We start from the raw sequence: 16684 nt of genomic DNA, 5'->3' as shown, positions 1-16684 counted from the left end.
AAGAAGTTTCAGAAGCTGAGACCTTCACCCATTACCCCAAAAGAATTTGGGTTCAGTCTGTTTGAGGGGGGAATGATGAGGTTCAGACTCTGGGAGCCTCCTTGAGCTCCCCTTGAATCTTCCCACTTAATCTGGCCTTTCTTACTCAAATCTCATCTTCCCATTTGTTCAGGAAGTCTCTGGAAGCTCATCAAGATCTATATTCATTCCCATATTGCCCCTATCAAGATCTCTGGATTGCCCCACCTGCTTCCCACCCAAACCCTCCATTGTCTGATATCTCCTGATAGTCTTCAGCTGTTTCCAGCCTTTGACCCTCCTTGGATTCCCTCCTTGGACTTCTCCTCAAGACCCTTCCTAAACCCCTCCTCCCATCACCCTGGACTACCAGACCCTCCCACGTCCCCATACTCTTTTCTGTATTTAAGTCCCACCTTGCCTCCATGAAGGCGCTCAGATCCAGTCCAGCTCAGACTCTGTCTAGCTGGGATTCTACCTGGCCCGCTTGTGAATACAAGCCTTACAAATACTTAGGCTCCTTAAGAGGCAACCCAATTAGGCGAATCTTTAATAAACTTTGTTTTCTTTGGCTTTAAAAAAAAAAAAGGAAAAGGTAACAGCTATTTTCAAAAGATTACATTCCCAGAGAACACTGAATTTTAAATCAACTCATGTTAATGGATAATTTAAACCAGTGATGTACAATTCAAAAAGAAAAAAGAGGGCCACTCAACTATACAGAAGGATCCCTACAGGCTGCATACCGACTTTAAAAACCCCACACAGAGACGCTATCTGCTCTATCACATTTTTATTTGTTTTGTTAATATCTTCCATTCACATTTAATCTGGTTCTCCTGCCCTCAGGAGTGCTGCCGCCTGCGTTCCAAAATTGCAAAAAATTCATGTGCATTTTGTACATTGGTTTGAAGTAGAGAAGTGAGGTAGGTTTCTGTGTGTTTCAACTGAAGCCTTTCCACTTTGGTTTCACTTCAACAGGCATAAACTTTTTATTTTTGCTTGAGCTCTCCAAATAACTGTAGTATCTTCCCATTCAAAATATGAATGTAACTATAAAACATTTAGTTAACCATTATGTTATTGAGATTAATCTAATCATTTTATGGCAGTTGAATTAATTACATGAAATTTTCCTGGCAAAATATGGCAGCCAATCTACATGGAAAAGTTGAAAGACTGATTGGACACTATGAAGCAGCAGCATGAAAAAGACAAACATTAAAATGGAAACTTACTCTTAGAAACACTTCAACCAAAATGCGTAAAAAGCATTCATGTTGTGTAATTCTTATAACTTTGCAGTAACTACAAAAATGTACTTGGTCAAAAGGTACTTTTAAATATTAGTTAGCCCCTTTAAAATAAATCTAATTGAACCTTAAACTTGAACCGATTGCTTCTGTTCCAATACTTAAATATTTCCTTTATCTTTAATTCCATGCATATAAAATTGTCTTTATGTAAGTGAAGTGTTAAACAATTTTGGCGAAGAGGTGACTTTTAGTAAATTGGTGTTATCTACAAAATACAAACAATTAGGTTTATCTTAAAAAATTTTAAACTTTCAAGGATAAGGAATAAAAATAATATTTTTTTATCTTCATGCTTTTGACCTACAACACAGTAGAGTAATACTTAAAGCTCATATTTTTTTTGTAATTTTAATTTTATTATAAATATTATAAGTACTAACTAAATTAACCAAATATGCAATATACCAAATAAGGAATGAATACTTGCGTGAAACAACAGATGTATTACACTGTATCTTAAAAAAATAATGAAATGACAATACCTATTAATGAACAATCAAGAGATATGTTCTCTATCTCCCTCTGAACCTCGATTATCTTTGCATTCCCCCTTCCTCCCTTACTCTTTTCCTTCCTTCCTTCCTTCCTTTCTTCCTTCTTTCCTTCCTTCCTTCCTCCTTTTTCTCTTCTTTCTTTTTTCTTTCTTTCCTTCTTCCTCCTTCCCTCCCTCCCTCCATAATTCCCCCCATCTTTCCCTCTATTTTTCTCATTTAGCAAATATGTATACAGTTGATTGATGTTGCTTTATAACTTTTATCAAGGCTTATAGTATTATGGAATCATTGATTTAGAACTAAATGCCACCTTAGAAGGCATAAAGTTACTTTGTGGACATATTTTTTTTACTAAGGAAACTGAAGCCCAGAGAGTTCAAATGATTTGCTTACTACTAAGTGTCAGAAGCAGGACTCAAACTTCTGTCTTGCCATCTCGAATGCCAAGATTTACTGTCTTTCTTCATATAAATATTTCCTTCACAGGCAGAATATCATAGCAGATATAGAAGTGGAAACAGGGTTAAAGTCAGAAAGACCTGGGTTCAGGTTCTGCCTCTGACATTGGGACTATTTGGCCCTGGGCAAGTCCCTCTCAATTCCCCAGGCATCTTTAAGACTCTAATGTACCAAGAACTACCAGTTGAATTGGGCAGAAGGAGTTTCCTCAACCAAGGAGTTCCCTAGAGCAATTAAATCAAGAGAGAATCCTTATCTTCTAGACCATTTTTGATATTCTTTGTGTCTATAGAGTTTTTAAAAATCCCACATATTTTATTTTAATAATATATATCAATTTATTTTGTGATTCTCTTGTTGAATGTTTGGGTTCTTTTCAGATTTTTTTTTGCTATTATAAGTAAGGCATCCACAAATATTTTTACTTTTTTTTTAAAAGCATCTTTCTATGATATCTTTAGAGTAAAAACATGGCAAATGGTATCACTGCATGAAAGAAAATGATCAGTTTTGTAACTCATTGTCTATCCTCTGTGGTATTCCTTAAGTTTGCATCTATTTATGATTACAGTGAAAACATAAGAAAAATAGGTGTTTCTAAGAATGGAATATATTCTGGTTAATTCTTATAGGAGGAACCAATGACAGTTTTTGAAATCAGCTCATTAGTTGATATAATTTATTATGTCCAGACAAAAACTCTTTGCAACGGCAGAATGGGCTATGCTATTCTTTCATATTTAACTGCTAATTAATTAGCTGAAATTCTAGTTACTCAATATTACTGTTAAAACAATGTCGTTTTTATCTTTTGATAAGGTGTGCTGCCAAACGATGGTTTAAGATGTTATATAAATGGAAAAGTCCAGCTGTATCTGAAAGCACACTGACCTCTTAATAGGGACATAATGAGTGAAGTTTAGCATCTGCACCTCAGAAATAAAAACTTAACATCAACATGCCTATTAACAAAATGAGAAAAAAACTAATTAAAGCAAATTAGCCTAATGTGCACATGCTGGAGAAGACAGATTACTTCTAAAAATCCAAGAAGATAATGGTACCCATATGGGATATGTTTTTGGCATTTTTCATATAAATTGGACAGTTTTAGAGGATAAATATGGTACAAAAGTCCTTACAGGCAATTATGTCTTTGCAATGCTGGTGGCTGACATCATAAAAGTATAATTTTAATTGCTATTAATTGCATTAAGTCTACTCTTATTGAATACTTCATGCCATCTATGACAGTAGTTCTAATTTATACACTTTAATGAAGCTTCACAGTAGAAGTTTGAAATTATAGGGACACTTTTACATTGTCTTAAGTAGCAGATTTTATTTGTCAGGAAGCTCTGGATGGAAAGGCATTGCTTTGGATTTGCTCCTGATTTCAAAATACAACTGCATTTCTTGAACTTTTATTATTATTTATTTGTGATAAACAAATGGAGCAGGTTTCTTTTTTGAGTCACTGTGTGGGGGGTGAGAAATGCTTTAGATAATGATTCACTCATTGTTTGGAACAGTTGCTGACATCCAATATGCTACACTTTGAAGTAAACAGTCTAAAATTCACAATTAGTAGCTTTTATTGGGAAAACTTGCCATAATGTCAATTAGTTCTTTGTGCCAGAACATACTTTTATTCTAGACCTTTGTCTAAGGTAAGGAAACTTAAAGAACAAAATAACAAAAACAGGAATCGCTGAAAATGTTTTGCCAAAGAAGAAGAGATCACTCCCTCCAGCACATTTGTAGCCCTGAATTTGCCGCCAGAGTAATTCTTCTAATGTTAGTCTGGTTTACATTACTAAGTAATGAGATACTCATTCTTCTCAATCAGTACTAGTTTCAATATTTGTGAATTAATAATCCACCCCCATGAACTAATGGGACAACACATCTATTACTGCTTGTTTCAATTTTTCATGATAATTTACTTAAAAACATGCACTGAAAATGACAAAAGTATCATCTATGAGATAATACTATTGACTGGGAAAGAAATCTGCATTTGAGAGCTAAGACGTTTCACAATTTCTGGTCTGTTCTTTCTGCCCTCCAAGGCATGCTTAATCAACTGGGCAAGCACAGACATCAGGTAAAATATGCCATGTGCTTTCACATGCCCTATTGATTTTACTTATAATTAAAGTGATGAACACACACAGTTTGTTAATAATGAAACCTGATCTCCATTTGACACATTTTCAAAGGTCTAGGAAAGTTAGTTTCAGCCTGTTGCCTTTTGGTTAGTATCTCAGCTCAGGTTTCCCTAGGGACAGCTGAGAAAAGAAGGGAGAGGGAAGTTAAGGATTTTTAAAATCTCATAAAGTTTCATTAATTCTCTTAAAGTCAACTTTTACTGCCTGTGAAAGGATGTCGACTGAGCTCTCTGGAGACCTAAGGTCTGTCCACAAATGCGCAGGGAGCAAAAAAGAAGTAGCGCCTGCATATTGCTACTTTGTTGGAGGCATCTTTTTCCCTCCCACCCCTTCCATTTAACCATAGTTACAAAATGACTGTACTCATTGGGAAGAATCACCCGAACTTTGAAAGGGTATTTCAGTTTTCAGTTCCTCATTCTTTCTCTCCTGCTGAGACTGTCAGCCAATTAGTACTGGTTTAGATAATGCCTTTCATGATACTGACACAAGTCCATAAAGAATTGGACTGAGACCACCAAACCATTTCACATGGACCAATGGACAGAAATTGGACGGTGACAACTTTTGATAACAATTAACCTGAGTTTGGTTCCAACTGATTACCTAGAGGTGACAGGCTCTGTATCACCTGATTAAGTTTGTGTGTCATTCAGGGACCTCGCTTAATTAAAACAATCAAACACTAACCTTTCACATATCTTATTTTCACTGGCCTGACTGCTGTGTTCATTGTAATGGAAAAGGCAAGTCAGCCAAAATCAATATCGTAGCTAAGAGTGAGAACTCTCTTTGTCAATTTTCCCTGATGGTGGCTAGCAGAACAATAAAACTGTCGGTACGAATTCAAAGATAGGAAATGAAGTGTCCTTTCAACTTTCATGTTCATTTCGACTTAACAAATTCATTACCAACAAGTTGTCAAAAAACAAAAGTGACATTTTGCTTTCAAAATTAAGACCAAAAAGCTCAATGTTTTAATTTGTTTAAAATTTTCATTTTATCTTTAACAATGAGGAAACCTTGAAGAAATTACTGAACTTCTCTCACCCTCAGGTTCCTATAGCGTTTTCTTTTTGTAAGTTTATATAGTATTTATTATCCAGACCACTGGACTAAACCTCCATTTGCCTAGGCAAAACAACAAATCAAAACCAGTTACATAGATTATGCTGCATGAATTCAGAAATAGTTGGCCAGACAGGCAAATGTGTAGGAAAAAAATGTAGCTTTTAACTGAATGACACTAATGTCTCATTTATCCAGAATTCCACTATCTTCAGAAATTAAGGTGTCCTACATGAGTTTTCTAGCTAACTGGTTTATAGGTGCCACTGCTTGGGCACATCTGTTTCACATGAGGAAATGCTGATTATCACTGGGAATTTTCCATATTTGGAATTAGTTCAGGAAAATCTAGTAAGATGAGGTGAGATTCATGTTCCAAGACTTAAAGGAACATTGAGTACTCTCTCCATTCTAGGCATGACAAATTGCATAAGAACTCTGATTATATTAGCTATAAAAGGAAAAAAAAAAACCTGTATGTTCTAAAATATTTATAGCAGCTCTCTTTATGGTGGCAAAGACCTGGAAATTGCAGGGATGCCCATCGATTGGGGAATGATTGAAGAAGTTGAGGTGTCGTGATGGAATACTACTATTGATGAGCTCAATGCTCTTAGAAAATCAAGGATAGAATTGCATGAAATAATGAAGAAAGAAATGACCAGAACCAAGAGAATGTTGGATATAATAACAACAATATTGTTTTAAGAATGACTTTGATTGACTAAGTCATTCTGACTATTATGAATATCCAAATTAACTACAAAAGACATACGAAGGAAGACTATCTGTATCCAGAGGAAGACTTCATAAATAGAAATATGTAGAGAATGATTTCACATACACACACATATATACACACACACCTATTTGTGTCTAATGGCAGCCATCTTTAGGGTGGAGAGGAGGGAGGGAAAAAAAGGAAAGTTACAAGATAATTATCCATTTAAAAAGAATAGCAAGTTGTATATAATAGATTTGCAGTTTCAAATACAGTCAACTTTTCTATTATACTCTGTATGGAAATGTCTATTTTATTCCATAAATTAAAAATAAAATAAATAACATATTTTCTTTAAAGGAACCCTTTGCTTAGACTCAAACCTACAGGTGTCCTTTGAGTTGAATCTGTTCTTCAGATTGGGATTCTTTACTTGCCTCTTAGATCATCCACCAATCCTTCTTTTCTAAGTTGATGCTTCTAGTTTGGGTATAAACCTGCCTTAGACCAGTTTCACAGAACTATAAAGTTTCAGAATAAGAAGCAATTACAGGAAATATCTAGCTCAACCTATTCTTGACCAAAAAAGCTTCTCTCCTTCTCTTCAACAAACCTGATGATATATCATCTAAAAACCCTAAGTGGAAGGAATGCTCATAACCTCTCAAGACAGCACTTTCCACTTTGGAATAGATATACTCATTAAGGGACTTTTCCTTAAATCAAATCAAAATTTGCCTGTTTGAAACTTCCAACCAATGCTCCCAGATCTGACCTCTGGGATCAAGCACAAGTCTAATCCTTCATGGTGCCCTTTAAATACTTGAAGATTATTACAATTCCCTCCCCCTCACCCAAGTAAAAATAATGCTGGACCTATAGACAGAAAGCGTTCAAAAGTCTGCACCTGCTACTTACAAACTATGCAACTACTAACAAGTTATTTAAATTTCCCAAGTCTCCTTATCTTCATCTGTAAAATAGGCATACATTATTGTTGAATACTGAAAACAAATAAAATAATTCAATAAAAAAATAAAATAGGCATACAGTTAAACTCAAAAGTAATAATGCATATCAAGTATTTCATGAATCTTAATGCCCTATACTAATGTGAGCTCTTATTACCAGCCCATTATTAGAGTGCTTTATTTTTCACAGTTTTATTCTTTGGGACCAATCTTCAGGCAATCAAAAACAATTTATAAAATGCCTACTTCATGCCACATGCTATGCTAGGTGTTGGGGATAGAAAGACAAAGCAAAACAGTTTCTGTCCCTGAAGAGCTTATATTCTGATCAGCATGAGGCTTTTAGAAAAACCTGAAAAGATTTACATGTACTGGTGCAAAGGGAGTTGAGCAGAACCAGAACAGTGTATACAGTAACAGCAATACTGTAGGATGATGAACTGGGAATGACTTAGCTATTCTCAGCAATACAATGATCCAAGAATTTATGACAAAATTGCTATACATTTCCAGTGAAAGAAGTGATGGAATTTGAATGTAAATCAAAATTAACCTTTTGTAAATTCTTTTTTTCTAGTTTTTTTTACCTGTATTTTCTTTCACAACAGGACTAATGTGGAAAAATGTTTTGCATGACTACACATACATACACACACTTATATTATATATATATATAAAACCTATACCAAATTGCTTACTTTCTCAATTGGGATGGGGAAGGAGGAAGGGAGAGAATTTGGAACTCAAAATTAAAAAAAAATGCTAAAAATTGTTTTATATGCAATTGGAAAATATTTTTTTATTAGCTATTTGTTGTTTATTCAGTATTTAGGGTTAGTATGACACTTGAGGAATTGGTTGTGTTGTTGTACACATACAGATCTTTCTATATAATATGGAAATTTACAACTATTGATATATATATACAGACAAAATCAGGTCCTCTAGAAAGGTGATACATGGGGCCATGCTGTAGTGCCCTAATGGAGGGAAGCACAAAGGTAATCAATGCATCAATAAAGAATTACTACTGTATCGTGTTTTGTATCCCCGAGTGTTGTCTTCTGGACCTAAGGGAACCTGTAGCACCTACATACAAAGCAGGTGGGGCACTGGCTCTGCTTGACACCAACCACTGAGTCTATACAGGTCATATCCAGCATCATATGCTAACTAGGACAGGGTTCTATTACCTATTTCTAATTTTAGGAAGAAACTAGAGTATGTTCACATATTTTACATTTCTGGTGTTTAGTCACTAATCAGAGAAAGGATTTGGTCTATTTGAAAAGCAGATCACATATAACCCCTCAACCCCTGTCATGTTCTCTTTATGGTAGCACATTCAAAGGTTTTAAAATTGCAGCTCCTTCTGGATTCCCCAGAGTATCTGCTCTCTTCTTTAAATGGCTCTCCTCCTCTGGATTCAGGTTGACCTTCACCACATCTGAAATGCCATTCTGCCCCAAGATACATGGGACACTAAAAAAGACATCCTCTTTAATGCCGTATAGGCCCTTAATCATGGTGGAAATTGGATGCACTCTCCTAAGATTCTTCATAATGTTTTCTGCCAGATCTGCCGCAGACAAGCCAATGGCCCAGGAAGTGTAGCCCTTCAGTTTGATTACCTCATAATCACTTTTACCACTTGTTTATGAACATCTTTCCAATTTTTCTGCATCAGCATCAGTTCCCAAAGAAGAATGAAGGTTCTTTAGAGACATACTGGCAAGATTTACACTGCTCCACACAGGAACATGGGAGTCTCTATGATCCTCAAGAATCCATGACAACTTGAAGAATGGACACCAAGTCTCTCCCCCATTAGGTAACAGAAACGGGCAGAATCCAGATTGCAACCACTTCCAATAACACAGTTTTTAGGAAAGTCACTTAGCTTCCAGGCTGCATATGTCAAAATATCTTCTGGATTGGAAATAATAAGCAGCTTGCAATTAGGGCTGTATTTTACAATATTGGGAATGATGAATTTAAAGATATTCACATTATGCTGGACCAAATTAAGATAACTTTCTCCCTCTTGTTGATGTGCCCCAGTCGTAACAATGACCAGCGTTGAGTCTGCAGTCATGCTGTAGTCTTTGCCAGAAACAATCTTTGGCATTTTGAGGAAAAGGCTGCCATGTTGGAGATCCATCATCTCTCCCTTTAGTTTGTCTTCTATTACATCAACTACGGTAAGTTCATCAGCCAGTTCCTTTGTTAAGATATTAATGGCACATGCCATGCCAACTGCACCAACCCCAACCACAGTGATCTTGTTCTGGGGAACCTGGTTCTCCTTTAGGACATTCAAGATGAGCTGATCCTTGACAGCTGATGCCATTTTGGAGGGTAGCTGGGGGGATAGCTGGTCAGGCTGTGAAAGTTCTGAGATAGGTGTGAGGTTGCTGCTCCCAGGCTCACACTGAAAATATTTTTTAAAAGAGCTTATATTCCACTGGATGTGATAATGACAACATGTATATGTGTGTATACCTACACATACATACAATAGATACAGGGAATTTTTGTTTGGGAGACAGGGGGCACTAGAAGTTGGGTTGGGGGAGAGGGATCAGGAAAACCTCATATAGATGGTGTTTCTACATCAATGCCTGGTGGAGGATAGGGATTCTAAATGCCAGAAGTGAGGAGAAGATGAATTCTAGATATGAGGGAAAATCAGTGCAAAGGCAAAGAGATGGGAAATGATATGCCATAGGAGAATCAGTAAGAATGCAACTTGAGTTCATCCTTTGTTGCTGAAGAAGACCAGGCCATAAGAGAAATGATGACATGACTTGCACTTGATTTTGTTTTGAGTGAGGGAGGCCTGTGCAAGGTCACCAGCCTCACTTCTCCTCCACAGCATGAAGGGTTAACATGAATATGTTATAAAGATTTTAAGATTTTTAAAGACTTTATATGTCAAGAAGAGGAATTTATAATTGATCCAAGAGGAGCCATTTGTGTTCATTTTAGGAAGAGAGTGACATGGTAGGAACTACATATTAGGAAAATTATTCTGGCAGCTTTGTGGAAGATAGATGAGAGTGTGGTAAAATTTGAGGTGGAGACAATTGGTAGACCATTACAATAGCCTAGGTAGAAGATAATGAGGATGCTAACTAAGGTCATGTTAATCTTTTTTTTTTAAATTATGATAAAATTATTTAAGTTACTTACATTTGGGGGAATAAGTTTGCTCCTTAATTATATTTCTTGATCTTGAACCATCCTTCAGATACTTTCAATGCAATGTTTAATGTTCACAGAAGTTTGAACTCAAGTTTAAAGTTATGTACCTCAATAGTTACAATGACAGCAAATTCCGCAAGCAATTCACTGTTTTATGGAGCACTGAAATATTTAGGTTATCAAACTCTAGACTATGTTGAGAGGTTGAATTTTACTTTCTAAATCATTACAGAATTTCTCCTTGATATTTGGGTTTTAACATGACATTTTCAGAACAATCTTTCTGTGACTTTCAGTTCAGTTATTAATGGTCTTGATCTCTTGCTATTATATTTTAAGTGCAGATCTTAATTCATCCTTCACTTTGTTTTGGAACTTTCTAAATCATACCTTTTTTCATGTAGCAGTCAGTGAATTCTGGTCATAACCATCACCTGAAGGAACAAAGCTACTGGTTCGAAGCATATTTGCTGAATTGGAGTCACACCATTCACAATCAATGTGCAATAGAAATGTCTCAGATGATCAGCCATCTACTGAAATTTCCATTTCATCTAGCTTCTTAAGATCACTATATTTTTGGAATTATTTGCTTATGGATTAGGCTAAATTTATGCAGTGCTGAATTATATAAAAATAGTGGTTTTCAATGAATGATACAATTAAAAGGAGAATGTTTACCTATTTAAGAGAATTTTTTTAAAGTCCTTTAGTTTTACATTTTTTTAGTCCTGTGATTTCATTAATATAGGGTACTTTTGGTGAGGAAATTTCCTCTGCCAGTGTAGATAAATCATTGCAACACAATTTTTTATCTTACAGAGTTGTATGAGCATACCAAAAAGCCAGCAGTCTATAGGATCATAGATTTATTCCTGGAAGGGATGTTAGAGGCCATTTTCTCTTACTGTCTCATTTTACACATGAGGAAAGTGAGGATTACAGAAGTTAAATGAGTTATCTAGAGACCCAGAGACATGTAGTATATGTCATAGGATTTGAACTTGGGTCTTCCTCACCCTAGGTCAACTATGACCTCTCACAAAATATCTCACAGAGATTGTAAATTTAGGGTAACAGCAGCTTGATTTTGAATTTTCCTATTTATTGTTCTGTCCTGCTGAAACTCTCTCCTTCCTCTAACATTCATCAAATTTCATTATTCAGGTTCTCCTGTGACATTTCTGGCCACTTTTCCTTGACTGCTTCTGTCCTTGAGTTTCTATAGGAATCTCTTCTCAGTTCTCTCCCTTCTATATACTCTGTCCCTACTCATTTTCACCCACTCTCACAACTTCAGCTTTGACTACTATATGGATGACACACAAATCTAATATCCCCAGCACTGACCTCTCTGTTAGTGTGAAGACCAGTATTTTCATCTCTCTGTTTGACACCTCCCTATGAGATCTCCTGTGAGATCTCTCTTACCATCCTTCAAAGCTGACTTTGTGGAGTATTCACTAACTTTTTGCCTCTCTCTTAATCTTTATCAGTTGCTTAGATCTGTTGACTTCACCACTACAATCTCTGGGTTCTGTCCCCTCCTTTCCATTTTTATTGCTCTGCCCAAGTTAAAAATCTCTCTTCAGGACCAGTGTAGTGTCATCTTTTGTCTTCAGTCTCTGCAACAAATAAACGCTACAAAAATAAAGTTCAGAAAGTATAGATCCTCATTCTGTCACCTTCTGCTCAAAAGCTTGCAGTGCAAACCAATAAGGGCCAAACTCCTTAATGACATTTCAAGTTCCCTGTACCTTGACCCATTCTACCTTTCTAATTTTATTTTCCACTGTTCCCCTTCACATGCCACATGCTTTAGCCAAATGCACTTATTCACCATTTTGTAAACATGATCTTGGCTTTCCCAGCTTCTTGTCTTTGATTATGTTGTATGTTTTATATGGAATAACCCCTTTTCCCCTGTGCAACCATCAAAATCCTGGTTATCCTTCAAGGTCTTATTCTGAGTTTCAAGAATTTATCACATTCTCTTTTGTATTGTGATCGTAACTTATCTCCCATGTTACCTTTGCTCTTTGAGATCAAAAAACATGTCTTACTTACGCTACTTTCTACATAGATAGTATTCAGCACTTGTTGAATTAGGTTAACATCTACAACTTTTGATCTCGTTTTCCTTATCTTGTATAGGACCTCTTCCCTCGGAGGGCAGTAGTTAATAATAGCTAACATGTATATAGTGCTATAAGTTTAAACATATGCATAAACACACACATGTCTTTGTAACTTAAACCTATGTCTCTATCCATTCATCTATCTACCAATATTTCAATTAATATTCATGACAATCCTGTGAGGTGTTATTATCATCCCCATTATGTAGATGGAGAAACTTGCAGGTGAGAGAGGTTCAGTGATTTGCCTATGGTTTGACAGCTAGTGTCTCAGATTTCATGTCTCTAAGTCTAATGCTCTATCTACTATTCCAAACTTTTTATTTAGGCAATAAATTCAATCAATTAATTATTTAAGCCTGTAACCATATGAGAGGGAGCATGGTATGTGGACAAATAGTCTCAGAATCAAGATGACCTGAGTTCAGGTCCTGTTCCTGTCCCAAGGTGGATGTGTGACTCTGGGAAAGATTCCACCCCTCATTTCCCTAGGCAACTAGCTCTTTTATCTTCTTATAAGTTACCAACCATTGTAGAGCTGGTAGAGGGAGTTTACTCAAGATTTATCGCTGTCAATGAAATCACAAGGCCAAATGCTGCACCCCCTAATTATATTAGGGTATGGTGGATTAGGAGATAGAGAACTACCCTTCTAAGTCAGCAATATGGGCATTCAAATCCTGCTTCTGATGCCTCGGGATTGTGTGACCCTAGCCAAGTCACTTGAAGGAAAAGAGGAACTAAGGTAGGGAGACAGAGAAGGAGGGAGGAAGGGAGAAAAAAAAAGTCAAGATTGGCCGTGCTTAGGTCCTTATTTTTTACCAAGAAATAGAGAGATGTAAAAATCTTCTTAAATCACTATATAACCTCCCACACCTGTTTAGGAATATCTTTCAAGTGAATGTTTTCATATGCCTATTTACTACAGCTAGGACTGATGTCTTTGTGACTGCTGCTGCTTTGAAACAACTTTGCAGAGAGAGTTAAAAGCATTTGGGTGCTTCCAGAGATCTTCAAACAACCTACAAAAACCAATGATTCTCTAACCTGCACTCATCAAAAAGACTTTCTTCTGATTCCTATTTTTTTCTTATTTCTTTATTAAGTGGGTACATGTCTTTATGTGGAAGATGGATTTAAGTGCTTCCACAAACAGATTCCTATGCAAATCTAATCAATGTACAATAATTTTAACAATAAAGTAGGAGAATGAGTCCATTAAATTTCCTATTGTTGAAGTTTCTTTATTCCTCCATTGATTTTCTAGGACATGTTGAAAATGGGGGAAAAAAGGAATTTTAAAAATGAATGGGAAAAGTATTAGGTTTACTGCAAAACATTCTATCAGGTAATAAAGTAGATCAATTCTATGTAAATCATGTCGTGAATATAGTATCAGAAGAGTGTGTCATGCTAGAGGTTTAACAAAAGTAATATGATAGGTAGATGTCATCCTAAGAGACGACAATTAAAACCGGAAGGTTTAGGATGCTACAGCCTGTAATGTGTGAAGGACTAGGACATGAGGGATGCTTACAAAGGAGGATATATGATACTGGGCAACACAGGAAGAATAAAGAAAAGAAAACGAATTTGGAGAACATTAAGAAGTTCAAGAAGTAAAAAGATAAGGTACTAAGAGAAGTTAGATGAAATGAGAGAGGGAGTGTGCTCAAACATCAGGGGCATGAGGACACGAAGCTAGGGAGATATCCTACTTCTTCTGGAAATTAGGTTGGGAGCTTCAATTTCTTTTGGCTTCAAATATTTTAATGAATTTCCTTGTTTAATGCCCCCCATTTAATTACTAATCTGCCCATGTTTCCATCCCGTTTTCTTTCTGCCAGCTCAGCATTTTTTCCTGTTTTTTTCTCATTAAATTATCATTCTCCTTTCCTTCCTCCATATCTTATCACACGAAGCTACATTATCTCTTTCTTTCCTTCTCTTCTGTTTTGTTCTATCATCTTCTACAGAATCATTCTTCCCATCAAGAAAAAAAAAAACAACTTTTTTTTGTACTGTACTCTGGAGCCAAAGGTAACTGGAACATCATCCATTGTATATAACATTTTCATACTGCTATTGCCTGAGAATGCTGAAATAGATTTACACGGAAAGGTGATTCTGCAGGATTTTACAATTTAAATGGCAAGGTAAAAGATAAAACTATACATGTATTTAGATAGGGTTATAACCATTCAGCCTAAATTTCAACTTCTGACACGAAAGATGAATTTAAAAAGGCAAAGATTACATACAAAGGCTAGTAGCTAGAGAAACAAGGCAGAAAAAAATTCTTAATCTTCGTCACACCAGAAACAAGATATTTAGGTGCTATAACAACGTGTAGAAAGGGCTGATGAAGGACATCAGGCTCTTTTTCCTTTCTTCAGAATAGTACTTGCTTTTCTCTCACCCCTCCCTCCCTTTTTTCAATCTATTTTTTTCAATATCCCCTCTAGTTTTCAAAATTTCTTACTTAACATTACCAATTTTTTACTCGTGTTCCCATTCTCATTAAGACAAGTTCTTCCTCCTGTGATCTCTCACAGCCATTACCTTTTCACTTCTCAGACCACACCCACTCTTTAAAAGGTCCTTGTCTTACCTTCTCCCTGGATTATTTCAATAACCTCCTAATTGTCCTTCTTCCTTCAAATTTCTCAGTTTTTGAAATCCATCCCTGCACAGATGCTGAAGTGATATTTCTTCAACATGGGTGGTTTTGGCTCAAGAAGTTTCAGTGGAATCTCATTGCTTATTAACATAAAAAACAAGTCCTTGGATAGTATTCTTAAAAACAACAACAACAACTATTTCTTCTAATGTAATCTACACTCCAACAAAACTGGCTACTTGGAGTTCCCACTACACAATATTCAAGTCCCTAACTCTGATTTTTTGCTCAAGTTGTCTGCTGTGCCTCTAATATCCTCCCTCCTCACCTTCTCCTCTTGGAATCCCTGGCGTCTTTCAAGGCTTAGTTCAAGTGCCATTGTCTTCAAAAGGGCATCACTGATTACCCTCATTTGTTCATCATCAGCCCCATTGCTGTGTTTTATACACACACACAAACACATACACAAGATAGATGGGCATATATGCACATATATATACATACACACATACATATATACATATATATATATTCTATTTATCTTGTATTTACTTATCTGTGACTATTTTGTATCCTCTTCATAGAATCCTAGCACTTTGTAAGCAGTGATTGTTTCACTTTTGCATACATAGAAACTATGTTTGTATCCACAGAGATTAACACATACTAGGTATTTAATAAATATTTGTTTACTGCCTCTTATATTAAGGCTCTTTTATGAATTTTTAAACAATCTCTTCCTCACCTTTCGGGCCTGATCACTTGGAAGGTCCATTACATCACCCATATCTCTGCTCTATTTTCTAATTCCCTTTAGTATCATACTACATGGAGTCTTCACGTGCAGAATTATTGCAATAGTCTCCATTTCTTTCTACCTCTACTAATTGTGTACTAAGCATTGAAACTCAGAGAAAAAATTGGCATGATGGGGGAACATCTCTATTTAGGAAGTGTTAAGGAGTTAAAAAAAAAAGATGAAGAAGTGACAGCTGGTGAGGCAGGAGGGAAACCTGGTGGGTTCAGTATCACAAGGCCAAATTTTAGGGGGCAAGTTTCAAAGATGCCATTCTAAAGAGTGTTAGATGGCAGACATTGCACAACCATTGACACTGGTGACCTTTCAGGCACTCATTTCAGTTCAACAGCAGAAACAGGACAGATTACAAAAGGGTAAAGGAGAGGAGGGCAGTGAGAAAGCAGAGACATAGGATGCAAGCTATTCTTTTAAGAAGTTTAGCAATATTCTGTCTTCCAAAAAAAAAAAAAAAGAAGTTTAGCAATGAAAAGTGGGAAAGAGAAAACACAATAATGTGAGGGTTAACGAAATTGAAGAAGTGTGTGTGTGTGTATGCGTGTGTGTATGTGTGTGTGCATGTGTGTTTAGGATGGGGGGACGAGATATATCTAAAGGGAGAAGGATGGAAGCCTGAAGTATGAAATAAAAAAGGGGAGGCAGGGAGTAAGAGGTGGATGGAGGAGGTGGAGTCAAGATGGTGGAGAG

The 16684-nt window shown here is 36.2% G+C and overlaps 1 protein-coding gene and 1 pseudogene across 4 annotated transcripts in view; both read right to left on the bottom strand.

Moving 5' to 3' along the window:
• TENM3 (teneurin transmembrane protein 3) overlaps nucleotides 1–16684 on the bottom strand; it is a 3393579-nt gene that overhangs the window by 979837 nt on the left and 2397058 nt on the right. The window lies entirely within an intron of this gene.
• On the bottom strand, nucleotides 8039–9677 carry LOC140513745 (L-lactate dehydrogenase A chain pseudogene; annotated as a pseudogene).

The sequence above is a fragment of the Notamacropus eugenii genome, chromosome 7, assembly GCF_028372415.1.
Source record: "Notamacropus eugenii isolate mMacEug1 chromosome 7, mMacEug1.pri_v2, whole genome shotgun sequence".
Taxonomy (NCBI): Eukaryota; Metazoa; Chordata; class Mammalia; order Diprotodontia; family Macropodidae; genus Notamacropus; species Notamacropus eugenii.
The sequence above is the reverse complement of the archived record's forward strand: the minus strand, read 5'-3'. Positions and strand labels throughout refer to the sequence as shown.